General features: G+C 37.4%; 2 long non-coding RNA genes across 2 annotated transcripts in view; both read left to right on the forward strand.

Annotated features, from left to right (window-relative positions):
• Positions 1-655: 655 nt before the first annotated feature.
• On the forward strand, positions 656-4672 carry LOC143303175 (uncharacterized). Its single transcript, XR_013059234.1, has 4 exons — positions 656-1283; positions 1385-1591; positions 2163-2208; positions 2300-4672. It is a non-coding gene; the product is annotated as an uncharacterized LOC143303175 (long non-coding RNA).
• Positions 4673-12283: 7611 nt separating this feature from the next.
• LOC117158862 (uncharacterized) overlaps positions 12284-26878 on the forward strand; it is a 41613-nt gene continuing 27018 nt past the window's right edge. The window contains exon 1 of the long non-coding RNA XR_013059193.1: positions 12284-13096. This is a non-coding gene — a long non-coding RNA (uncharacterized LOC117158862). The remainder of the gene's footprint in view (positions 13097-26878) is intronic.

Consider the following 26878-nt stretch of genomic DNA (forward strand, 5'->3'; position numbering starts at 1 on the left):
AAGTTATTGCTTTCCTCTTTAGGGGAATCTGGGGAGGTGTTTTGGTGGCTGAAAGTGGAGGAGCGAGGATTTCCAATTGAATCGTCGTTCGATCGAGAAACAGGGAAATTCTACGTTTGATCGAGTAAAATTGAATCGATAACGAGTACGTGATTAAGCTTCGTATTAGGCTGCGTTTGTTTTGAAAGATAAATAATTTAATAATAATAATATTAGCGGTACGAAATAACCGACTGTTTTTTTTTAATCGAACGAACAGAAGCGAAGATGGTAAATTGCTTCGGTTTCGAAACTGTAGATACGACGTTTGGATCGAAGGGACTATTCTTCGTATCCTACGGATAGGCCGTAGTTAAAATTATTAGGTTGTCCGAAAAGTTTCCTTCGTTCCATAAGCTGATAATAGATGAACAACAATTTCCGTTTTTTTATTTTTTTGAACAACAATTCTATTGAATTAGCTATCATCCATTTCGTTCTATTTCTATTATTATGTTCGCGCATAATTTAATAAACTAACGTTGCGCGTCTATTATTCCCTTTTAAATTGAAAGAATCTTTTCGAAACCGAAGCAATTTACCATCTTCGTTTTTGTTCGTTCGATTAAAAAGAAACAGTCGGTTATTTCCATACCATTGTACCGTACGGTTGTACTTGAAAGAATCAAAGCACGGGGAACTTGAAATATTTCTACGCGCAATCTTGAAAAACCAGGATGATAGACGCTAGATAGAACGTTTTAATTGAGAAGATGAGAATACGCCGAGAGCGAAGTTCAAAGACCCGAGAAAGCTGCGAGAATAATCCGGCGAGAGGTTACCCGACTATCAGCAGAGTGCGATCGAAGCGGCGTTGACGAAAAAGTAAAATAAAGACGAAAGAACTGGGAAATTATATCGCTGACGATCCCTGAACACCGATAAGGCGAGAGAAACGGGGGAGGCAGCAACGCGATCCGCTCCTGAATTTACGAGGCTCCGCGGGTGCCGAGGGTGCAGGGGCGTACAGACGTGGCGCCGGGCGTCCCGACGCCTAGACTGGCAGGGGCCGCACGCACGTTGACCGTGAAACGCGCGCGACATCGTGTTAAACTCTGCTCCTCCACAGCTTTGCTTATCGATGTTTCCTTCTTTCTATTCGACTAGTTCTCTGCACTTCTCTGGTTAGTAGCTTACAAGTTGCCATTTACAAGAGGCGCTACGACGAACAATATTCTAATGGATTTGTTTGTTTATTGTAAAAGTCATTGGTAATAGAAGATATAGGAACGATGCGCGAGAAAGTGAGTAATTAAGATAATTAGGATAATTATCAGCAATTTAATAGGTAAGACTAGTTCCGGTTGATACGTAATTGACGAAGAGCAATTAATTATTTAAACAGAAAGTTAAGTGGCAAGAATTATTTACTAATAAGATAAGAAGAACGAGACGAACAAGATGAGAGATGGCTGGAGTTTAAGTAAGCGAGCTACAGAAGAAAGACGAGTGGAAGTACGCGCGCTATTGGCGTGTAGTATCATACGGTTGAAGCAGCTAAAATAACCATACAATGTACGATGATGCTCAACTCGCAGTAGTTCCGGATGACGTAAGTTTCTGGACGCAACATTCTAATTTGTCAGTTACATGGCCAATACAGTTTGATAACGATGTTGTTTCTTTTCTTCTAAATATCGTTTACAGTGATCCGTCTCGATCTTTGTCAGGCTACTATTAATTATTGTCCGTTTCGTTGCTACTGACGTATACACTGCGTCAATTCAATTATCTAAATAATGCTGTTGACGTAGCGTTTGCAACTTATGCACCTGGAAAACAGGAATTCAGGGGAAAAATGAGCCGCTCGTTTGCTAACTGGGTTAACTCGATGAGACAAAAAGTAGAGGAAATTAGTGGAATTACATAAACATCGATCGAGTGTTTTGACATTAGAATTTCGAGAAGTGTGAAAAAATCGAGATTAGACTGTGAATGGTTCGAGTAAGACAGCGGGCGACGCGTTACAGCGATTGGATACGGATCGAGATGAAAATCCTTGTCTGATTTTTTTTTATCTCGAAGTATTTTACGATCGATTGTCATTAAGAATTATCAAATAAATTATTCTGGCGTGGTACTGTAACGTGAATAATAAACGATCATCGCATGTTTGATTCTAGCTGAATCTAGTGTTTGTCTGATTTGAGGAAGAAAAGGAATGGCCAGGTGTGTTTTTAGTTCTAAGAAATTACACCTTCGCCTGTTTTCATCGATGCAAGTGATAAAACTGTTCTTTACAATTCTTTCTTATTTCCAGATTAGATAGATCGGTTAGATTCGTGGGAGAAAAATTGACGTTACACGGTGTACTCGAAGGACATTGGAAAGATGAAATATGCGAATCGCTGTCGTCGTTCCGCGACAGGATGGACGTGTCCTCTCGTTGGAAAGCCAGGACCTTCGAGCGCGCAACGCACGTATCACTCACACAACCGCGTGTCAGTGAAAATCGCGTCTCGCAATTTAACTCGAGATCACGAAGTCTTGGCGTGTACGCCTGTAAAAATATTTCGCACTTTCTTTAGAAGCGATTAGCGCGAATTAACTTCAAAACTGAGAACACGAGTAAACTCGTCCATTTAAATTGACCAATCCCACGAATACAATAATATCCTCGCTCGAACATTTCTTATATTTCGTGTTTCTTCGTTTTTCTCAGAGCTAAATTACATCGCTAGACTGTGTTTATGTAGATATTTATGTGTTCATGGCACGTATAGATATTTCGGAATATACAAACATTAAGATGACGTACTTGTGACTCTTCGGATTTCGATCGTGTCTTGAACATTAGAACTAACTGGTCAAATCGACTGGTTTTACAATTTTATTTTCAAATTCCTACTTCGTGTTATATTTTTTTCCGCAATGATATAATGACTTTTGCAACGATAACTAGAAGAATAATATAATGCATTTTATTTTGTTTTTTATACAGGGTGGTTGGTAACTGGTGGTACAAGCGGAAAGGGGGTGATTCTACGCGAAAAAAGAAGTCGAAAATATAGAATAACAATTTTTCGTTCGAGGCTTTGTTTTCGAGAAAATCGACTTTGAATTTTCGCTCGGTACGCCTGCACTTTATCGTGTCTCGTTGTAACGGATTTCACTGTAGATCGTTGTCTCGATGGAAAAATTAAAAAAAAATTTGTATTCTATATTTTCGACTTCTTTTTTCGCGTAGAATTACCCCCTTTCGGCTTATACCACCAGTTACCAACCACCCTGTATATTTCTTTTTTTTTATTATTTATTAAAATTACAATCAATTCTCGCGTTGAGAATTTTCAGTAATTTTTCTGGCGTAGCGTAGAACGGTCAAAACGACTGGTTCTACAATTTGCTAAATGTGTCGTTTAGGGATCGTGGTCCCAGATGGATTAATAATACCCAGGGCCGGCGTGACCATTTGCGGAGCCGGGTTCAAAAATTTTGCGGCTCCTAAATACACATTGAAATCCTACACTGAAATTTTACAACGAGAAATTATTTATTTACATATGCTGTTACATATTATATATTTTTATAAGCAGTTTTTTAAACAAATCCAAGTAATATTTTTTCGCATGCATAATTCGCTTTGAAGGGGATAAAAAATTCAATGAAAGTAGAAAATCTGTAATCATGTATGATTTTTGCAAAAAACTATTAATGTAGTTTAATCTCTCTAAAAAGTACATTTCTCTGAAAACGGCTGGATTTTTTTTTTTTTTTATCTAAAGTAGTTTCCAGGATATGACGAACTTTCATGATTTTTCTCGCTCCTTTAAACCGAATCATCGCTACTAAAAAAAATGTCTTGCATCTGTTAATGGTATTATCATTCTGTAAAAAGTTAATCAAAATCGGTGTTTTTTAATCGGGTAATTTTCGTAGACCGCGGGGCCTCTCAAAACGCGTCGAACTTGCCTTACGCCGGCCCTGATAATACCAAAACTGTACTACGTAACATGGAATTCCTTTTGTAAGAATAAATATAAAAATATTCTATTATTACGTATTTTCTAAAGACCAGTCATTTTCACTGGTTTTGGTAGAAATAGCTTCGTATTAACTATCGTTAGTTCCAGTGTTAATAGCGCTTTGTTTCGACAAATTCCGTGAACTACAAGCTCGACGAAACGTTTAACGAATATCGAAATTAATAATAAATATCGAGTTGAAAAAAATCGAGTGTAATGGTTCGTTTTTTAACCACCCGGTAGATTACACGGCCGGTTTAACGCAGGAAAGCTACTTATTCCCCGTCGGGCCGGAGCCTCGCCGGCAATCATACGGCATTAACACTTTAACCTACTCGCTCTCAAAGCTCTTACCATTTCAGCCGTGGCACTCTCTTTTGAACGGTCAATATGGTAGGCGTATTTGAATATTCGTGTGTATACAAGAGTCTTCAAAATAATTATCGATCACGAGCAATAAAAAACGAAACAGAATAATAAAGAGTATATAGTGGTATTGTAATAAGAATAACGAAACGGTTTTGTCTTCATTTTTAGAATTATTATACTTATTTATAATAAGTATTAACTTATTACAAAATAATTAGCCATGTCACTGCGCCACGCCAGAAAAAATTACTGAAAATTCTCAATGCGAGAATTGATTGTAAATATTAATAAAAAAAAAAAAATTTAGAATTTACATTCAACTAGAATTAAACATACGATAATCACTTGTTATTCACGTTATAGTACCACGCCAGAATAATTTACCTACAATTTTCCATGAGAATTGATTGTAAACTACTTCCAAATAAACATTTTTTTTAAGAATAGCATTTGGTAGGAAAACATCGATTGGAGAGGCGGTATGTATATACGCAGTCGACAACAAACGATCGAGAGCACGAAGAACAAAGGGTGCTATGTAAATTTGCGTATAATCATTGATATTAGGTTGTCCGAAAAGTGTCTTTCTTTTACAAACCCGTCTTTTACAACGATACATCTTTATACAAACATGAAACCTAATCCGTCGAACTTTGTGATCTTTATTTTGATAGAACGAAATGGATCATACGTAATTCGATAAAATAATATAAAACGGAAAATATCGTGCGTCCATTGTTTTCCCTATAAAACGAAAGAAACTTTTCGGACCACCTAATTTCGAATTTCTTCCTCCGTAGATATTTCTACGACGTGAATGATAGCTAACACGAAGATTAGAGAGAGAGCAAGAATTATCAAAATCGCGTTTCTATTTGGTATTAAATATTAAGAAACGCGTGTTTTCTCATTCGCTCAAAAATTTCCAAAATATCGTCCGCCGTGATACGAAGATATTGAGAATATTGAAATATTGCCTGGCTCGATAATTACGCCATCAAGTTCATGGGAAAAAAAATCAAGATTAAATTTTGTTTTTATGACACCGTATATAACTGCGATTGCCGTGACGGCGAACCGCAAGAGAGCAACGCAGCTACCGTGGAAACTGAAAACCCGGCTTAATGGACCTTCCTGAAGGGTACTTAACCCTCATCAACGTTGGTCACCTGGTTAAAAGTTACGCAGATGTGGCCTTAATCCGGCTGAATGCAAGAAAGCGTTGCATTAACCACTAAAGCGATCGGTCGTTGAGCGTTCCCCTTAATGGATCCTTCCAGGGAACCGTTTAGCGCCGATTAGCCCAGATCGTTCGCGTTCTTATCATTGTTTTCGGTCGTCACTCGTGTGAACGAACCTTCGAGAGCCTGCCTCTCGGTTCTTAAACGTCGTGCATTTTTATGTTTACGTCACCATTAACAACACAATAATTCCTAGCAAGGATTCAGTGAAATACCTGGGCATGAGCCTGGACAGGAGGCTAACTTGGAAAAATCACATCATAGACAAAACAAAGCAACTGAAGGACAAACTCAAGAAATTCTATTGGCTCACTGGCCGACGTTCCAATCTAAGCACACAGAACAAAATTAGCCTCTACAAGACCGTAATAAAACCTGTCTGGACCTACGGAATCCAACTATGGGGAACAGCAAGTAACTGCAACATTGAAATACTTCAACGCTTCCAATCGAAAACGCTAAGATCCCTGATTGATGCACCTTGGTATGTAACCAATGAAACAATACACCGCGACCTCAAGATACCCACAGTCAAAGAGGAAATAGGAAAATATAGCGACAGATATAGCAAAAGAGCGAACAAACACCGAAACCCCCTAATCGCTGGACTACTTGATACGACGGACCAGATCCGCAGGCTGAAGAGGCACTATCCGCTAGACCTAAACGCTAGATTCAATTAGTTATCTAAATTAAGTAATATTTACTTATTTATAATACTTACATATAAATTATACTTATCTATAATAAGTATTAACTTATTATAAATAATCAGCCATGTTACTGCACCACGCCAGAAAAATTACTGAAAATTCTCAACGCGAGAATTGATTGTAATTTTAATAAATAAAAGAAAAAAATTGTTTATGTTTACGGACAAAATGTAACAGCGCAGGAAGATCGAGTGACGCGAGGAAAAGAACGAATAGGAATATTTTTTTTTATTATTATTATTTAATTTGTACTTTGGAATTTGTCCAGCTAGACATTCGGTAAATTATGAATACGAATGACGATTATTTAACCATTTGTACTCCCATGTGGAGTGTGATTTTTATCTCAGGAGCTCCCTTGTCGAGTCCCACTCGACATTCTTTCAGTCGCACCTTTTTTTGTAGAACGTGCGAAAGAAAAGCAGGATTGCATCCTGGAAATTGTTTCAAGATGTATCGTACGTTTAAAAATTAGAAAATTCAACAATAGTGAGGATAAAATTGGTATTTAAGTGAATTTCTTTCTTCCTTTATTTATTTAAATTGTCTTACTTTTTGGTTAAAGTAAATTTCAAATAAAACATTTAAAAGTGTTGGGAGCTAACGAAATTGAAATAAAATTCAGAGTGCAAAGGGTTAAGCGTTCGGAGAAAGGAAGAATTTGGAAAGGAGAGCCGATTAACAGAAGTCACGAAATCGAGGACTGTTTTGTAATCGCCGAGTTTTGCAGAATTAATTGGCAATAATAAGCTAAATTTCGTAGGTGAAACGAAGATATTAAATGTTAAATATCAAACGTTGAACATTAAGTATTAAATGTTAAATACTAGTCGCTTATTATCACAAACATTCGATCGATAAAAATCTACCACGTGTATATCGCGAAGCGAGATATTCGTACGCGTGAAATTTCGAAATTTCCAAATATTTTCGTGGAAATAAATAAAAATGGTAAGTTTGTTCGATCGATAAATGGATAACGATTACATGGAAGTTACGATCGTATAGCAAAATTCGTAGCCTTTCGCCAAGTCTACCTAATCGTTACAACGTCGTTACGCTGTAGCTGTAGCATCTCGTTTAGAAGGATTTATGGGTGAACAGGTAAATGATACTTATTTCCTAACTAATGACGAAACGAATCTTTCGAAGCTGTTGAGTAAAGATACAGGCGGACGGTAGAATTATGGAGCACGTTAATTCCACGTATTTATCATTTTCATACCTACTATTGTATTTATTATTAATTATTACACTATGCAGTCTGTTTATAGCAAATATTAATAATTTCCCGGTCAGCGTATAAAATTGATCGATTCCAATCTACTTTCGCACACGTGCGCAAGAAAGATTTTCTAACTACAAAAAAGCGGACACGCAACTCTCAAACATTTTCGTCAAACTACCGTGTAATTTTCTCTTAACGTATCTAGTAATACCCAAGACGTAATAAAAGAAAATCAATATTTTTTCGAAAGACTGCCATAATGTTTAACAAACAGATAGTTTTGGTAATATGTGATTCGTTGATAACGTTTTGCATTTCGAAATTGCCGCTAAATGAAAAACAACAAAATGTGTCTTATCGCGTCTCTGCCCTGTGGTCTTCGATCGATTTCATCGTACAATTTCATCGTACAATTTCATCGTCGATCGAACACAGCGCAAATTGCGAATCGCGCGCTGCACTCTGAAAAACGTTCGTCAGAAATGGCACGTCAACGAAGTGATGCTCTTAATTAACGAAAGGATCGTGCATCCACGTGCACTCAAGCTCACTAACACGAGTTCAAACGCGTTCTACGTACTTATGTACGTGCGTATGCCAGTGCAATTAACATAGTGCGGGGGCAGACTCCCCTGACAAAGGATAATCGCTTTCACCCTATTCTCCCGTGGCGGCCTTACAACTTCTGAATGTTATTAAACGTAATTTAATATCTGGCCGTGCCCAACGTGGATCCCTCGCTGGAATTTACAACCGAGGACAGGACGATGTCCTATTAAATTGTGCGGCCTGTGGCAGTTAGCCGTGTGCCGTTTCGACAGCAGGCGATTCCTATGGCCTCGTCGCGCCACGTGGGCGGCATCCGTTTCACTTTCTTCGAAGCAGGAAGAGCTTACAGAGCGTTGCGTAACTTCAATCAACTTTTGTATACGGTGTATTCGTGATTTTACGCTTCTATATTTTTTTTTTCCTTTTCCCTGTTACTTGGTTTTATTGCGTAAGCGTTATTCATACAGGATGATTACGAGTGCTGACAGATACCATCGAGCCAAGTTACGCGGAAACCTATCAACCCTGGACACGTGAAAGGATTAGTCAGCGCAGTACGGATTCCATGATTTTGTGATCTTCGTTTGGCGAGAAATGGAACAATCCGTGGAACGATGTTCGCGTTATGCGTTTGTCGAAACTACCACAGCATAGTTTCAATTCAGGCTTGTAATTATTTTGCAGGAAACTTCCGAACCACGTATTAATTATGCTACTCACTGTGGCGTAAAGATAATGTACATATTACAATCCATGGATCCAAGTCCAATTTCTAGGCTAATAGGCTGAAACGGGTAAGCCGTTGCTACTACTGCTCGTTATTAAATAAGCCATTAAAAAGAACATCGTAAAACAACAGGTTTGTTAGTTTCTTTTAAAAAATCGCTCGTTCAAAATTCGTAAGAATTCGCTTTGCCAACATACGCAAAAAGAAGAATTTCTTTGAAATGAGTTGAAACGAGCGAGTAAAAGGAGGCTGGCAACTTTCACGTGGTGTGACCTGGACATTCATTAATCGATATACAATTACCAATTATATCCAATTAATAGCAATTAATTCATCAAACTGTTACCAACGTTCTCGTTGATCTCTCAAATTATAAATTGAGATTTTTCGCTGGCGCGTGACAAAGTAATTCTCCAACCGAATAATTCGATTCTTCGAAGTAACTTCCATTACGTTAGACAATCTTCTTCTGTGATATCTCTGTACTTGAAAAATATGAAAAATAAAAGAATCATTGATGAAGTCAGTATCGTAATGTCAAGTATGCGGGCGCTCCTTATGCCGTAACATTTCAGACGACATAGCAATTCGTAAAGGTTCCTACAATTTCCTAACGATTATAGGGGTCTACCTGATTTTCTGTAAACTGCTTCGAAGTTGATCTTCCGTTTACACGAGCCTAATGCCTTGCATCTTCCTTAACGAGAAAAACCACAATCTCGATATATCTTTGGCAGAAGGGCGGCGCCTGCTCTTCTTAGGCTCGCGATAAATATCGTTGACCGGTTAGGGTAAATAATTGATCAGGATAAGGACGAGCAATTAACGAGGCTATCGGTGGATTCGTGGAAAGAAATGGAGGACAATCACGCAACGGGCAACCGTGAGATTTCTTAGTCGCGATAAATCTCCCGTTTTCTCCCCTCTATACCATTCTTCTGCTCTCTTCTGGCATCAGTTTCTCTTTCACGAGTACCGTTAGGGGCATGTAAGTGCGGCTAAGTTTATTAGAGCAATTTCCAACACCGACGACAACAATGGTCTCAACGACGAACGATAAGGGGAGAGAAATGCATCGAGAAAGTTGCCTACTATCCAAGAGGGTTTCCATGACGACCGATTATCCGAGAGACCATAATTGCCGCGGTCCCTCGTTGCGGCTCTGGTAATTATTGCCTTTCGTTTTCACTTTGTAATCGCGGCGTTCTTCTTTAAAACTTTGGAATTCTTCCCGGTTCTTTTATATCGCCGCGAAAGTTTGATTGGATGGGTTATTAACCTTGGTATTCCCCTTGGGCAATTTTTAATACCGTCCTGTTGGTCCAACTTTTTCCTAGAACTTTGTTCTAGAGCGCACCGATTTTACGACGCAGTTTTATAATATTTCCCATACGCGCGTATTTTATAATATCTTACGGCATAACTTTCAGTTTCGTAACGATCCGACGAGCCTTGAAATTAGTATTTGTGGAATTAGTACTGGTGAAAAATGATCGTAAAAGTAGCACAACTCGAATAAGTTTCTCGATGTTTGCGAGCTTCTAAGCAAATCACGTAGACGCGTAACGTTGACGAGAGCAATAGAATCTACGAAACAATGGTTGCTGCGTGTCCCTTACTTTTCTCTTATCTTTACCGTTTACCGAGTAAAAGCAGGTAACAGCGCGGTATCCTTTGTCACTGGCAACGGAGACGAGAGGAAACAGGGAGAAAAATTGGAGGAACGAGACTTTCTATCGAGTCAACAGTTTATCGTCTTTCCTGTTTCGTACCATTCGTACGCGCGAAAAACTCCGTTTACTCGGACGTATTCCTTTATCACGATTTTTTGGTAATTTTAACAAGGAACTCGTTGAATACGTTTCTTTCTTCCGTCGAGATTAAGCACTCGATATAATTGAGTTTCAAGGTTGCGACGCTCTTCTCACGCTTGTTCAAGCAACGTGCAACATCAACGAAACTCGTAGTTGCTTCTCAGCGGGCACCTAATTTAACGCTTAACCCGAAGAATAAGTGCGTAAACTGTCGCGATAAATCCTGCAAACAATCGAACAACCTCGAAAACGCGCTCTTCAACGTTCAAACATCCTGAACGTTGCCTAGTTCCCTGGAAGCACAACGAGCAACGTTTCAACAAAGAGTACATAGGCGTAAGCCTGGCACCTCGTAATTGGCGCTCAGTCGTACGATCTACGATCGCGATGTTCGCACGCGATAACGATAAATCTCGAGGAAATAAGGTAGAATTGGAGGCAGGGTTAACCGAGAGAGAGAGAGAGAGAGAGAGAGAGAGAGAATGTCATGGCACGCATGAGTCTTATGAATTCTTTCACGAAACGAACAGGCCTGTCGCGCGCAGCCCGCAGGAGCGTAACAACGGTCTGCTCTTTCGTAAATTATTTTCTGTAGCTCTGTGGATGTAGCGAAAAGAGAGAAAGAGACGGAGGTGGAGGACAGTTAAAAAGAAGGCGAAAATCGGAGTACAAACAGAATCGGATGAGAGGTGGACTAAGGGAATCGAGGGGCAAGGGTTTCCACGAGTGTTTAGCCTTGACATTCGCCTCCCACATCCTGTCAGCCGAACAGTGGTTCTCATATCAAGTCGATAATCGCGCCCAATTGCTTCTCCTACGAGCAAATTTTGTCGACGTTGGAATTTTCTAGCGAATTGCAAGAATTATCGTCTCGTGCTATTGTTATATCGTTCTGCGAAATGTCCCTGTCGTGTTCGATGGCTTGGCATGGCTTCCCTTTTCCAATTCTTGTGTCGTTTTATGGCATGGAATAAAGAGCACGTTATTTTTTATGGAATCGATTGTTCGAGGTATGTATTTTGGTAGAAGTGGTGTTTCCCTGGGTGGAGAGAACGTAGGTACGAAATAATTCAACCATGAAACTCCGTCGTCGCATTGTAAATTGTTACGGCGATGCTGTTTGGTTAGTTACGAAGAATCTGAAGATTTTGTTTGTTTTAAACGTGTAAATGTACGTAAATGAGAACTGATGGCAATAAAATAGAATAAAAAGCAATTTTTCTGCTTGCAGCTAGTCGGCTCATCTTCCTCGACAATTTCTTCATTTGCATATTTTTTCTTCTGCGTTTCAGCGTTTCACCTTGACTTCCACCGGACGTTTTCCTCTTTAAAACGCCAGCAAACATTTATTCTCGGACGGCAGTTCTTTTCTTTCCAAAAATGTTAATAGAAGGAAGAGGAATTTGCATTACAACGATAACATTTTAAGAGAACGTCCTGTTTATGAAATAGTAAACCGCGGAGGCAAGAAAAGATCTTGGCTGGAACAAAGTTCAGTCTCGGACTTAGTATCGAGCCTGAAAACATTCGCGCGCAAACTATCGGATAACCTCAAACGTTTCGTTTTGAAATATCAACCCTGTCGATTGGTATCGTCGATAGTCAACGTTATTGCACTTCATTTCCAATTATTATTTACATATAATATTATTATTAGAAAATATGATACACGATATGTAACACGGATTAAGACCAACAAATCTTAGCTAGAAATAACATTTCCAAAACGAATCATTCGATTCTCCGGTTCGTTGTCTCCACGTTTTTCGATCCTCTCGATCTCTATTTCGAAAATACTGAAAATTTGATTGCCTTTGCAGGATAAATTCCACGTTTCTAAAACGCTGAAAACTCGCTCTTTCTCCTTACGTAAGCCGTTAAAACGTTAAAACCAAACCTTTCTCCTTACATAAACCGTTAAACGTAAAAATAAAGAATCCTAACGCGATAAAAACAACCTTACGAATATACGAGGCAAACAACCGGCAAGTAGCAAGAAAAACAAAAACAAAAAAAAAAAAAACAAAAAAAGAAGCTGGTTGAATAATTACGAGGATAGAAACGAGCAAGATCCTCTCGAGAAACGACAAATAAAAAATCTCGATTTAGAAAACATCCGGCAACGAGAGCGAATTAAGAACGAATCGCGCAACGAAACACGATCGCGATTTCGTGGAAGAACGGTACTTTTCAGCTTGAACGTGGCCGGTCCTTAAAAGAAAACGTGCCAAGGACAGCAGCGATCAACGACGATTCTCTCTCTCTCTCTCTCTCTCTCTCTCTCCTTCTCTTCTCGTCTCTCGGTGGTCGAGATCGGTCGTTTATTAATTTACATGCGGACTCGGCCGAAGGCGCCAGCCGGATGGAGAACCGGAGGAGGATCGACGACGATGACGCGTTTAGTCGTTGCACTACCACGCTTCTGCTCTTCCGAGTTGCTCGCCTATAAACGTATGTATAATTAATATAGCTGGTAGCCACGGTTGCATCGGCGATTCGTTTTCACGGTCTTTGCACGTTTCAGTACGCGCATTATGCATTCGATATTGCGCAATACTTTGTCGTCGTTTGTTTTCTACTTAACCCACAATTAGCGGCGAGATACGTCGTTGTTTATCTGTTGAAACTTTGTTCTTCCCTTTTTACCGTATACAGTTTCTTTCCGTCGTAGCGAGCTGCTCGCTTGTACTTTTTGCTGAATTATGCGGTTTAATGACTTTTCCCGACTTTTAACCATTCTAGGCCAGTCTCTTTCTCTTTTAAAAGTCACGCCTTATCGCCAAAACGAGAGCTCTTAAGAGCTCGGGACGTTAAAAGGTATCTTTTATTTTTTTTCCTTTTTTTTTTTTTGACGAAGCTACAAACTTAGAAATTTTTCACGGAGAATGAACTATTTTTCGATACTGCGAAGAATGATTTTCCTTGTTTCTCAACTTGCGAAGACGAGAACGATAAATTAAATTTGAGAGGAGTTATTTTTCAGATTGGAATTGGTAGGGGGAGCTGGTTTTCTAGATGGATAACGCGTCTCTCGGTTTCCTTAGGAATTACAAAATATTTTGCTTCTTCGGTTTGTTTTCGCCACTACTATTTCACGCTATTTTTTACGTCTCAATTATCCTGTTACACGTCCGCTTCCTATTGTTGGTTGAATATAAAACAGGCGATTTTCTATTAACTATATCACGACATATCGCCTATGCTAATTAACGAATACATATTTATACTGTCTGTGCCTAGATCTATTAATTTAATCTATCAACCGATAATTAGATCCTATAATAAATTACTGCAACTTGCTTTTCCGTTTTTCTTCGCTTCTCGGAAATTAATTGAAATTAATTGAATGAATTAAATATGGGAAAAATAGTCTCTGGTATCTTCTATCTTCGCACGATTAATATCGTATTTTATGAGTCAGTTACACGATCTATGTCTTCTAGATCCAACAGCGATCGTTATCTCGCGTTTTTCTTTTTGGAATAAGGGAAGAAGAAAGGATACCTATGATTCAGTAAGAAAGAATGTTCGCAAATGATCGGTACGCGAAAGAGAATGCAATTGTGTCAGGTAATTTGCATGAGGTGCGTGCAGGTACCGCTCAGAAATTGAAGCTGACGAGATTTCTAATCGTGGATTCGTACCGCCACTTGTCACAGCCATTAATCCTTTCTCAGCTGGGCTGATTCCAAACGACTATAATTTTGTTTGCAACTTGTGTTCCTAATTTCACGTTATTCTGTATACTTCGTATTTGACATTAATATCAATTTTATGACTAACGTTGCGGAAAATAATTCCAAGAAGAGCTACAGATCACTTTATACATAGCGCGCCTCATCTAACCAATACACGTAACTTTTCCTTCGTGTAAAGTACGCGATTAGATTGTTTAAAATATCCTTTGTGAGGAATATTTTACGATAAATATCAACTCCGCTGTGATCTTCCAATATTTATATCTCAATCTTGCTCTCGTTCTTGAACAAATAAAACACGCTATTTGACACTTTAACGAAATGTCGAAGTAAAATTGACAGAGGAAATCACGTGTATGTATGAGTAGGAAATCGTCTACCAACGATAATTTTCTCATACTTGCTCGAGCTTGAGATATTTTTTAATATTACGAGAATGTATAATCGGATGAAAAATGAGACTGTTAGACTGGATTATAGTAACGCAAAGACGAAATATACCAGATCAACGAAGCAAATAAAATTCTTGAAATATAGGTATACACGTAGTTTACGTCTTTCATAGAAAGAAGACTAAAGAGAAAACACCTCACTGACCTCATTAAAGAAATAAGATAGTCAAACTGGAAGATGGTATCCCACTGGGGGTAGCCATCCACGTGTTATTTAGCAATTAAGTTAGAAACATTTACCAAATGTACAATTGACAAATTGGAAAGTAAAAATTCTTCAAATGTAGGTATACACGTAGTTTACGTCTTTCATAGAAAGAAGACTAAAGAGAAAACACCTCACTGACCTCATTAAAGAAATAAAATAGTCAAACTGGAAGATGGTATCCCACTGGGGGTAGCCATCCACGCGTTATTTAGCAATTAAGTTAGGAAAATTTACCAAATGTACAATTGACAAATTGTAAAGTAAAAATTCTTGAAATATAGGTATACACGTAGTTTACGTCTTTCATAGAAAGAAGACTAAAGAGAAAACACCTCACTGACCTCATTAAAGAAATAAAATAGACAAACTGGAAGATGGTATCTCACTGGGGGTAGCCATCCACGTGTTATTTAGCAATTAAGTTAGGAAAATTTACCAAATGTACAATTGACAAATTGTAAAGTAAAAATTCTTCAAATGTAGACATACACGTAGTTTACGTCTTTCATAGAAAGAAGACTAAAGAGAAAACACCTCACTGACCTCATTAAAGAAATAAGATAGTCAAACTGGAAGATGGTATCCCACTAGGGGTAGCCATCCACGTGTTATTTAGCAATTAAATTAGGAAAATTTACCAAATGTCCAGCTTGACAAATTTTAAAGTACAAATTCTTCGAATATAGACATACACGTAGTTTACGTATTTCATAGAAAGAAGACTAAAGAGAAAACACCTCACTGACCTCATTAAAGAAATAAAATAGTCAAACTGGAAGATGGTATCCCACTGGGGGTAGTCATCCACGTGTTATTTAGCAATTAAGTTAGGAAAATTTACCAAATGTGCAGCTTGACAAATTGTAAAGTACAAATGAAATAATAATAAAAAAAAAACATAGTTTGCGCGACTTCTGAGTCACGTGATATTGCGAAGGATTAATCTCACTGCATCAACCTCGCCACATTTTCAGACCTTTACTCCAATTCCGTCATTCGTAAATTCTCCTCATCCATCATTCGTCACCGTATTTTCAAGGAATTATACCACAAGATTCCTATTTTAATTTCAGTTACAAGGTTTCGCTAGTATTCCTCTATTTTTCACGCGTTTGTGTAAGCCAGTCGGTGCACCTTGCACGAGTAGTCATTCGTCGTTAGATCACGCGGATACCGATCGTAAGCGATACAAAATCTTCGAAGTTCGTGGCGGGATCTGGGCGGATCCGATGCAAATCGCACGACGGTCGACCAAAGCGTTCACTTGCCAGTCGATCTTAAGCATTCCAGTCGATTGACTCATCGACGATCGTTTCAAGATAAAGATCGACATCTCCAGGATCAAGATCGAGGAGGTGATCGATGTCGCGTGTACGCGTCGATCGACGTTTGACACCGTTTCATCGCTGTCATATCTTTTCTTTTGATATTGTTATTTATTTGTACCATCCACGTCTTGTAGCTTAGAACGACTTGCGATTTACATTCTCCTTGGTCACATCGTAGATAAATCCGAGCAACTTAAATTAAAACTAACAAAATTCTACTGGCTCATTGGCAGACGTTCAAACTTAATCGTGCAGAGTAAAATAATGCTATATAAAATTATATTAAAACCTGTATGGACCTATGGGATCCAACTATGGGGAGCAGCGAGTAATTCCAACATAGAAATTCTTCAACGATTCCAATCAAAAACTCTGAGATCCTTAATAGATGTACCTTGGTATTTAGTAACAGATATAACATAAGAATTGACGATCACCAAAACTCACTAGTTACTCGATTAATTGACACGATGGATAAGATCCGCGGGCTAAAAAGACAGTACTCTCTAGATTTAAACATTAGATTCAGCTACAATTCACGTTATTCCCGTTATAGTAGCACGCCAGAATAATTTACTTATAATTCTCAATGAGAATTGATCGTAAAATTCTTCCAAATAAAAAAAAATATGAAGCCATATTAAAATCTGTTTGGATCTATGGGATCTAACTATAGGGAACAGCGAGTAATTCCAACATAGAAATTCTTCAACGATTCCAATCAAAAACTCTGAGATCCTTAATAGATGTACCTTGGTATGTTACCAACGAAACAATACATAGTGACCTTGAGATAGCCCAGTTAAAGAAGAAATATCCAAATACAGTAACAGATATAACATAAGAATTGACGATCACCAAAACTCACTAGTTACTCGATTAATTGACACGATGGATAAGATCCGCGGGCTAAAAAGACAGTACTCTCTAGATTTAAACATTAGATTCAGCTACAATTCACGTTATTCACGTTATAGTAGCACGCCAGAATAATTTACTTATAATTCTCAATGAGAATTGATCGTAAAATTCTTCCAAATAAAAAAAAATATGAAGCCATATTAAAATCTGTTTGGATCTATGGGATCTAACTATAGGGAACAGCGAGTGATTCCAACATAGAAATTCTTTAACGATTGCAATCAAAAACTCTGAGATCCTTAATAGATGTACCTTGGTATGTTACCAACGAAACAATACATAGTGACCTTGAGATAGCCACAATTAAAGAAGAAACATTCAAATTTAGTAACAGATGTAACATAAGAATTGGCAATCACCAAAACCCACTAGTTACTCGATTAATTGACACGATGGATAAGATTCGCAGGCTAAAAAGACATTAGCCTCTAGATTTAAGCATTAGATTCAGCTAGAATTCACGTTATTCGCGTTATAGTAGCACGCCAGAATAATTTACTTATAATTCTCAATGAGAATTGATTTAGTTATTTAAATTAAGTAATATTTACTTATTTATAATACTTACTTACAAATTATACTTATCTATAAATAATTAGCCATGTCACTGCGCCACGCCAGAAAAATTACTGAAAATTCTCAATACGAGAATTGATTGTAAATTTTAATAAAAAAAAAAAATGAGAATTGATTGTAAAATTCTTCCAAATAAAAAAAAAAAGAAGAACATTCTCCTTGCCTACGATATGCATTTAGAACATACTTACGCTATAGTTGCAACGTAATTACATTAATTACCATTATCTTCCTTATTCTATCAACCCCCTTGCCAAACTATCTTCCGTTCTAATAAACGTTTTCACTCGAGGAAGTAAATTTATTTTGCTATTTGGTAGCTGTCTGTTTTCTTTCTTAGCTACATTTATTTTAGGATTTAAGAGAATTCTAATTGTTCAATTTAAATTCGATTAGATCTATTATGGAATTATATGGGACATATTATGGAATATATAAAATTAGTGAAATATAAAAAGAATAGAGAAACAATAACAACAGCTATGAAAAATTAAATCGTCGGTGTTTGAGAAATAAATTTTCTACAGTCTCAAATATCGTATTTCTACTAATATTAAATTTCTCTAAAATTTTCAATTCTCCAGTTTTCAGACTTTTAGATTTTTAAACTTTCATTGGAAATTCCTAAATATATTAAATCACGGACTCATAGATCTTGAAATTTTCAAATATCAAAATTTCCCAAATACTCAAATCTCCCAACTTTTTAATTGCTAATTGTATATTCGGGCTTTTAAATTCTCGACTTTTTACATTTGCACGTCGTTTTCGTTCCTCGACCTTCGCTCGGTTAAGTTAATTAAATTTATCGACTATAATTGGAACGATAGAATTCCCACGAAGGATTCTTTCCTTAAGATTGGAAGACAATTCCAAGGCTGAATCAATTCGACAAATTTCTGACGTAAATTCGTGCGATAAACCGTGCTAATTGAAAACGGATCATTGAAACGCAGAATTTTTTACGTGCACGATACCATAAACTATTCGTCTGTGATTTATCTTATTGAGTCGCTAAATCACGTTTTAGAATCTTGTTTTTCTCAGCTGTGATAGGCGTTTGTTGCCAATTACGAGAATCGTGTTTACCGAGCGATACACATGAATGCAACTTGTAGTTTCCATCTCATCTGGGTTACGTAAGCGGGTTAACATCGCAGTGAATTGGTTCGGTGTTAGACAAGTTGCTATTACGCTTTGTTACATTCATATACTGGACGATATTACACATTGTATTTGATTCTTCAAATAGGAAGAATAAATATGCTTGCTGTTTATACAGATGCAAGTGAAAATATTCGAACACTTGTAGGAGCTTTTTACGAATAAATTATGTGTGTTATACGAAACATTGCGAAATGTCATTAATACTTCAATGAGACCCGATTATCATTACCTTGGCAAAGTTGGAGACGAATTTGAAACTACGTAGAAACTACAAGATGCATAGCAACAGCATACGAATGCTGGTAAAGTGTATAAATCAAAGAAAAATCAAAGATCAAAAGCGATATTGTTGTGAGTAGAATATTATTGACTTTCGTGTCTTGGAGACTCTGTAGCTAGTCTATGAATGTCCTATTAGATTCTTCAAATAGGAAGATAAATATGTTTACTGTTTATACAGAAGTAGGTAAAAACATTCGAACACTTACAAGAACTTTTTACGAATAAATTATGTGTGTATACGAAACATTGCGAAAAGTCATTAATACTTCAATGAGACCCGATTATCATTACCTTGGCAAAGTTGGAGACGAATTTGAAACTACGTAGAAACTACAAGATGCATAGCAATAGCATACGAATGCTGGTAAAGTGTATAAATCAAAGAAAAATCAAAGATCAAAAGCGATATTATTGTGACTAGACTGGTTTGAAATATTATTGCCTATTTGACTCGCGTTTTAGAGACTCTGTAGGTAGTCTATGAATAAGTAATTTTCGTTATAAATTGTTCCATAACTCTGGCTAAAAAGTTTGTAAAATCAGGATACACTGTTAGAAATTTCGTGGAAAAATTGCGCTATAATCTGTTTCGCTCTCGCAAATGTCGATATATTTCGCGTGGAATTTTCACTCTGGCTTGGAAAAATGATCGGAGTAACGAAAGCATCTTCTAAATGCGCGATCGTACTCGATATCGGCGATCGATGGAAAGAAAGCCGCGAATGGTGAACGTTCAATTCGCAATGATGTCAGCGGACCTCGCCTAAGTACCTACAATCGTGAAAATAGACATGAAATAACGCCGATTAAACCGTGAATGATCGCAACCACGATGATCGTCGTTTTGCTCGGGGTAATTGATGCGTTGTCGTTTCGCGGTGATTCTCTTTCTCTCGTCCCGCCGAGATTGCGCAACGCGATCATTGCGTACGTTTGCGTAACGAGCCTCGATTTTTCGTAACTTATCCGGTTCGCCACATGGAACACGGAACACATTGTTCATCTTGACTAGTCACGGAATAATTGTGGATAATAGTAGAAACGGCATAACGATATTCGTCTGCAATTATTATCGCATCTACGAATAAACAAATCGACTAATGACACGTGAATCCTCTCACGCCTACGTTTACAATACTGTCGTTACCTATGCTATTACATTGACAAAAGTTATCAACTAATTAGACAGATACTGTAGGTCGAGATAAGAAAAACAGAAAAAGGTCAGATAAACGTGTGTCAGTGGAAGCATTGTTAGAATTATAGCAAAGAAAAATAAAAAAAAAAAAAAAAAGAAAAATGACATATGGGAAGAGCGGTAACGAACGTGCGTTACTACGATGCAAAATGTCAATAGATCGGGAATATTTAAATTCAATAGCAGTCAGACGATATCGTAATAATTTTACGACTTCAACTTCGCCAATAATAAATGAGAACTTCAGAGAGTAATAAATTCAATTTCATGCCGTTGGAAATCTCGCATTGACACAAATGCTGAATATTTTGAAATGGAGTCGTAGTTAGAGTCGTAGAAGTATTACGATAACTTCTGTCCGCGTTTCATACGATCTTTTTTCTTGCTGTAAATTTTCTCCTTTAACAATGCTTCCAGCGACATACGTCTGTACATTACATTTTCTCCTTATCTTAACTTCTCGAATATAGCGACAGCGTTTGGTCGAAAGAAACTGCGACAATTCTCGCGTGTATTTGTTTTCGGCAAAACTAATCTTAAGTTCCAACGCGTTATGTTTTCCTTGCAGAAACATCATTCTTTGGAAGAAACTATCGAACGAACGCAAAAGTCGTAGGCCCTCTTTTACAATTTTCTTCCATTCGTACGTGATATATGCATCGCGAATTAACAAATTAATCAATTCGAAATATTTGCCCCGTTTCGTATTCGAATTTCTGTCAAGTTTCGCGCCGCGAAAGGACCACATTCGCACATTTTTGTGTCTCAGCGACATTCCGAAACCGCTGTCCGACTAAAACGTGCTGCATCGACCTGAATGAGCGATGATCTGTCGGTGCGAGATCTGAAGAGTACGCCGCGTGCGCACGAACTTCCCGCTCCAAGTTAACGTTAATAATTCGTGCTCGCTATTATTTCGTGAGATCTGGCTATGATCTATCGTCACCGATGCATCATAAAGTTGGCGTTTCAAATAGAACAGCATCAACCAAGCGGTTGGAGGAAAACCTGGGAAATTACGTCGACCGAAAGTAATTATATACAGGGTGGTTGGTACAAGCGGAAAGGGGGTGATTCTACGCGAAAAAAGAAGCCGAAAATATAGAATAACAATTTTTCGTTCGAGGCTTTGTTTTCGAGAAAATCGACTTTGAATTTCCGCTCGGTACGCGTGCACTTTATCGCGTCTCGTTATAACGGATCTCACCGTAGATTTTTGAAAAAATTTAAAAAAGAATAAAATTTTTATTCTATATTTTCGACTTCTCTTTTCGAGTAGGATCACCCCCTTTCCGCTTGTACCACCAATTACCAACCACCCTGTATATATGAACGCTTGAGAAAAAGACTAAAACTATTGCGCGCATCTTTAGGACTAATAATTGATAAAAACAAGATTCGCATCTGAGAAGCTCAACGACCAACAAAGGACGTTCGTCGAACAGAAGGGACCAATCGTTTAAGAAAAAAAGAAACTGTTCCCTTTGACAATGGAAATATGCAGAAGCAAGTTGACGACTTATACGGTAGACGATAGAAAAGGAATTGCACGGTACACGGTAAAAGAAGAATTTTTGCTCCGCAGGAACCGAGCTGAAATATCCAAGTTCAGTAACAGATATAACACAAGAATTAACAAAACCCATTAATTAGCCAATTTTACTTGACACGACGAATCAGATCCGCAGGCTAAAAAGACATTAGCCTCTAGATTTGAACATTAGATTCAGCTAGAACCAAACATACGATAATTATTTGTTATTTACGTTAGAATACCACGCCAGAATAATTCTCAATGAGAATTGATTGTAAACTACTTTCATAATAAAAAAAAAAAAAAAAAAAATAAAGGAACCGAGCAGTTCCCCTTGACCGGCTAAAGCAGGCGAACAGTAGTTTACGAAAAGTGCACGTGAGGATGGCGAAGGAAGCGAAACGGAGTCACGAACACGTGCAGCGGTGTTAATTTTCTCCTGGTGGTGACCGTGACACCAGGCCGCGATTTTGCCTCGAATCTCCTCGACTGTGCATATTTCTGCCCATCCGCAGCTTGCCACTGACTCACTTCCTCCATTCTGCATAGACATTTCGCGTGTTTTGTCATCGATCAAAGTGAGAACTCGCCGTTAACGTTCATTTATTCGGATAACCAAGCGATAACCAAGAGTAGAAGCAAAGGAAGAACGGAAGTAATCGCTATCGATGATGACACGATAATTATTTTGCCTTCGAGTTCTACCGTACGATTCGTTGATACACGATCGAGAAATTGTTTTATCGTCTGAGATAGTACCGTTAGACAAACTTGCATGTTCGTTGCGAGGAATAAGGAAATTTATACGATTCAGTGATCGTTCAATTTTTGTTATTGGAATATTGGAACATTTGGACCTTGTTGCTACGTGTCTTTCTACAGGGAAATTGTTTCCACGCTACGAGCTTTTTGGAAATCTCAGCGCCTTTTTTTTTTTTTTTATTTATTTATTAAAATTACAATCAATTCTCGCGTTGAGAATTTTCAGTAATAACTCAGCGCCTCTCAAACAGATCTTAATCCGTTCTCAGATAAAACAGATAAACAGATCTTTGACGTTCTCGAAATATTTATAAAAACGACTGTATTAATTTCCAATAGAATTCTCCGCGATTTTAAGAATAAAATCGGTCACAAATTGCGAGTAAAACTAGTTTCCAAAAGCATCGTTGCAGTCGTTCGTTCGCAAAAGGCAGAAATAACGAGGGGCACGTGGAGAGAAGGTTACTGCACGCACCCACCTCAAACCCAGGTGTTCAAGATTAATAGAAACAGTTCGATCAGCTGCTGCCGGTAAAGATAAAATCGGTCATTCTTTCACCTCTGTCTTTGTTGTCCGTTGGTTAATTCGAAGAGAATGCTCTACGTGTACTGGAGCACGAACGTTTACATTTCAATGATTCCCTTTTCCAGCAATATACGGATGTCCTTTTTCGGATAGATAGCCCATCTATCTGGTAATTGTAGCGTTCGACGCAACGTATATCGCTTTACACGCTGAATTCAACACCGTACTATCGTTCGGTATTTAAACACTTACTACAGAAAGCATTTATGTATACATAGTGTGTTTTATGTAGGTAAATTGAAATTTCATTATCATCGTAACGAAACAGGACTGTCACGACCATATTGGTAGCATTTGGAAACGATTTGGAAATTTTTTTTTTTATTATTTAATTTGTACTTTACAATCTGTCCAGCTGGATATTTGGTAAATAGTTTGGAAACAATTTGGAAATTTTTTGTTTATTATTTAGTTTGTACTTTGCAATCTGTCCAGCTGGACATTTGGTAAATAATTTGGAAACAATTTGGAAATTTTTTGTTTATTATTTAATTTGTACTTTACAATCTGTCCAGCTGGACATTTGGTAAATAATTTGGAAACTTTTTGTTTATTATTTAATTTGTACTTTGCAATCTGTCCAGCTGGACATTTGGTAAATAATTTGGAAACTTTTTGTTTATTATTTAATTTGTACTTTGCAATCTGTCCAGCTGGACATTTGGTAAATAATTTGGAAACTTTTTGTTTATTATTTAATTTGTACTTTACAATCTGTCCAGCTGGACATTTGGTAAATAATTTGGAAACTTTTTGTTTATTATTTAATTTGTACTTTGCAATCTGTCCAGCTGGACATTTGGTAAATAATTTGGAAACTTTTTGTTTATTATTTAATTTGTACTTTGCAATCTGTCCAGCTGGACATTTGGTAAATAATTTAGAAACTTTTTGTTTATTATTTAATTTGTACTGTACAATCTGTCCAGCTGGACATTTGGTAAATAATTTGGAAACTTTTTGTTTATTATTTAATTTTTACTTTACAATCTGTCCAGCTGGACACTTGGTAAATAATTTGGAAATGTATGGAGATGTTTCAAGATATTTATTGTAAATATATATTGGGTAAAAAGTTAGTTTACAGAGTGAACAATCTTCTTAAATATATATAACAAATATCGAAGATAGTGAAATATCGAGGCATATGAATACAATGGATAATCGACCTTTTAAATTTCCTTTTTTATCTCTGTATTTTTACTTCTTTAAAAATCAATAGCAGGGCCGTGATTGGCGTTTAACTTTTCCGTCAATCGTTCTAAAAATATTTGTATCTATACCGTCCTCTTAGCCGTCACATCGGCTGTACCAAATGGAAACATCAAATTCCAAATTCTTAATATCGCTTATCGCGGAAATTGGATCTATTTGCTACGAATACGATCGAATAGAATCTCTTGAAATAGCCGTGTGACGAACAGATGTTCCGATCTCGTTCGTCGATCCGTCGTCGAAATCGGTTTATTTGCCGAGGGAATCGTGGAAATAAAACATTGCTGCCTGGACAGCCTAAATATTTACGCGACCCGCCTATCTTCTCTCTCATTCTTTCTTTATCCTCCTTCACCGAAAGATACTCTCGAAGCAACGAGACCAGAGTAAAAACGTTTAAGTTTAAGGGCCTTGCATGCCTTAATCGAAGACACTTCGTCGTCGTTGTCGTCGTTGTCGAATGTTCAGACTGTTGCCTCTCTGTTTCGTGGCTTTTAACTCTTCTCTCTCTCTCTCTCTCTTTCTTCCTTCCTCTCATGAAAGTTTCCTTTTAAATCAATATATTAGGTTGTCCGGAAAGTGTCTTTCCTTTACAGACACGTCTTTTACAACGATGCATCTTTATACAAACATGAAACCTAATCTGTCGAACGTTGTGATCTTTATCTTGATAGAACAGAATGGATCATACGTAATTCGATAAAATAATATATTTTTTTATTTGGAAGTAGTTTACAATCAATTCTTATTGAGAATCATAAGTAAATTATTCTGGCGTGGTACTATAACGTGAATAATAAGTGATTATCGTATGTTTGATTCTAGCTGAATCTAATAATAAAATAATATAAAATGAAAAATGTTGTTCATCCATTATTTCCTTATAAAACGAAAGGAACTTTTCGGACCACCTAATAGAAGAATTGTTTGTTTCTTAACGCGTACGATCTCGTTGTTTCTTAACGTGTACAGTTCTTCATCTTTTCGAACACGGTACAATATTAATATTATTTGCATTTTTAATTGTTGCGAACAATTACATGGTCGCAGAGCGCGGTGTTTGAGCAAGGATTCGTGACAAGGATAAAAAAAATGTACATAACAAAGTTTGCTTATCAAATCTTTGTTAGCATTTTTCTTAGTTCTTGCCGCGGTTGAAATATTTCGAATATTTTCGATGTAACAGAACACAGCGATGTTTGGGTAAACAATCTTCTAATTTCTCGTGTCACGCTGAAATCATTCGCCAAATCCTCGGATACGGTACATTAAGCAGAGAACGGAGTTTTCGCGTAATATTTAAAATTCTCTCAAAACGAGTGCGATTTACTTGTAACTCTCAATGAGAATTGATTGTAAATAGTCTACCAAATAAAAAAAAAAGAAAAAAGAACGAGTGCGATCAGAAACTCACTGTTGAATCTGTTGGAATCCACTGTTGGATCTCGCTAAAAAAAATCGTAACATCCGGTTTGTAGAAGAAAAAGATTATACAACGACGTAGTTTGATTCGTTTTCTTTTTTTTTAATTCAAATAAAACAGAGAGAAACATTCGGAAACTAAAATTATACGTATTTTTGCTGCAATTCCTCGTACTCTTAAGGAGTAAAAAACGCTATTTGGCAAAAATTGACGAACAAGAATTCCAATTGCAACGAACGAGCGAGCTAGTTTTCAAGCGATTCGATTTCCATGTACAAACTACTCTCACCGATTCTCTATCGATTTTTTACGCATCTATTAGGTCGTCGAAAAAGTTTCTTTCGTTTTATAAGGAAATAATGGATACACAATATTTTCCCTTTTATATTATTTTATCGAATTACGTTTGATCCATTTTGTTCTATCAAACTAAAGATCACAACGTTCGACAGATTAGGTCTCACGTTTGTACGAAGATGCGTCGTTGTAAAAGACGTGTCTGTAACAGAAAGACACTTTCCGGACAACCTAAAACATTCGTATCGCTTAATCACAGACCGACGTTATCGTCGAACAATGAAATCAAAATCGAACAAGGATTATTTCGTCCTTTTGTCCACTGCATGTGCGCTCTGCGTCGGTATAAGACAACGGACTTCAAAACGAACCAACTTCTTCTCGCCTGACTGCGATACAATTTCGGCCATTGGAAAATAGCCAGCCATTGGAAAACTGTTTTTTAAAAGTATCGTTTATCCGACGACGCGGCGAGTTCGTGGAATCGAGCGTTTTCTATGGAAAATCTCGACTCGCGGTGTCTCCGGCGCAACACATGCTCCGAGTCGTTTATTTCCTGGCAGCTTCTGAAATTTATTCATTCACC

This window comes from Bombus vancouverensis, chromosome 9 (assembly GCF_051014615.1).
Source record: "Bombus vancouverensis nearcticus chromosome 9, iyBomVanc1_principal, whole genome shotgun sequence".
Lineage (NCBI taxonomy): Eukaryota > Metazoa > Arthropoda > Insecta > Hymenoptera > Apidae > Bombus > Bombus vancouverensis.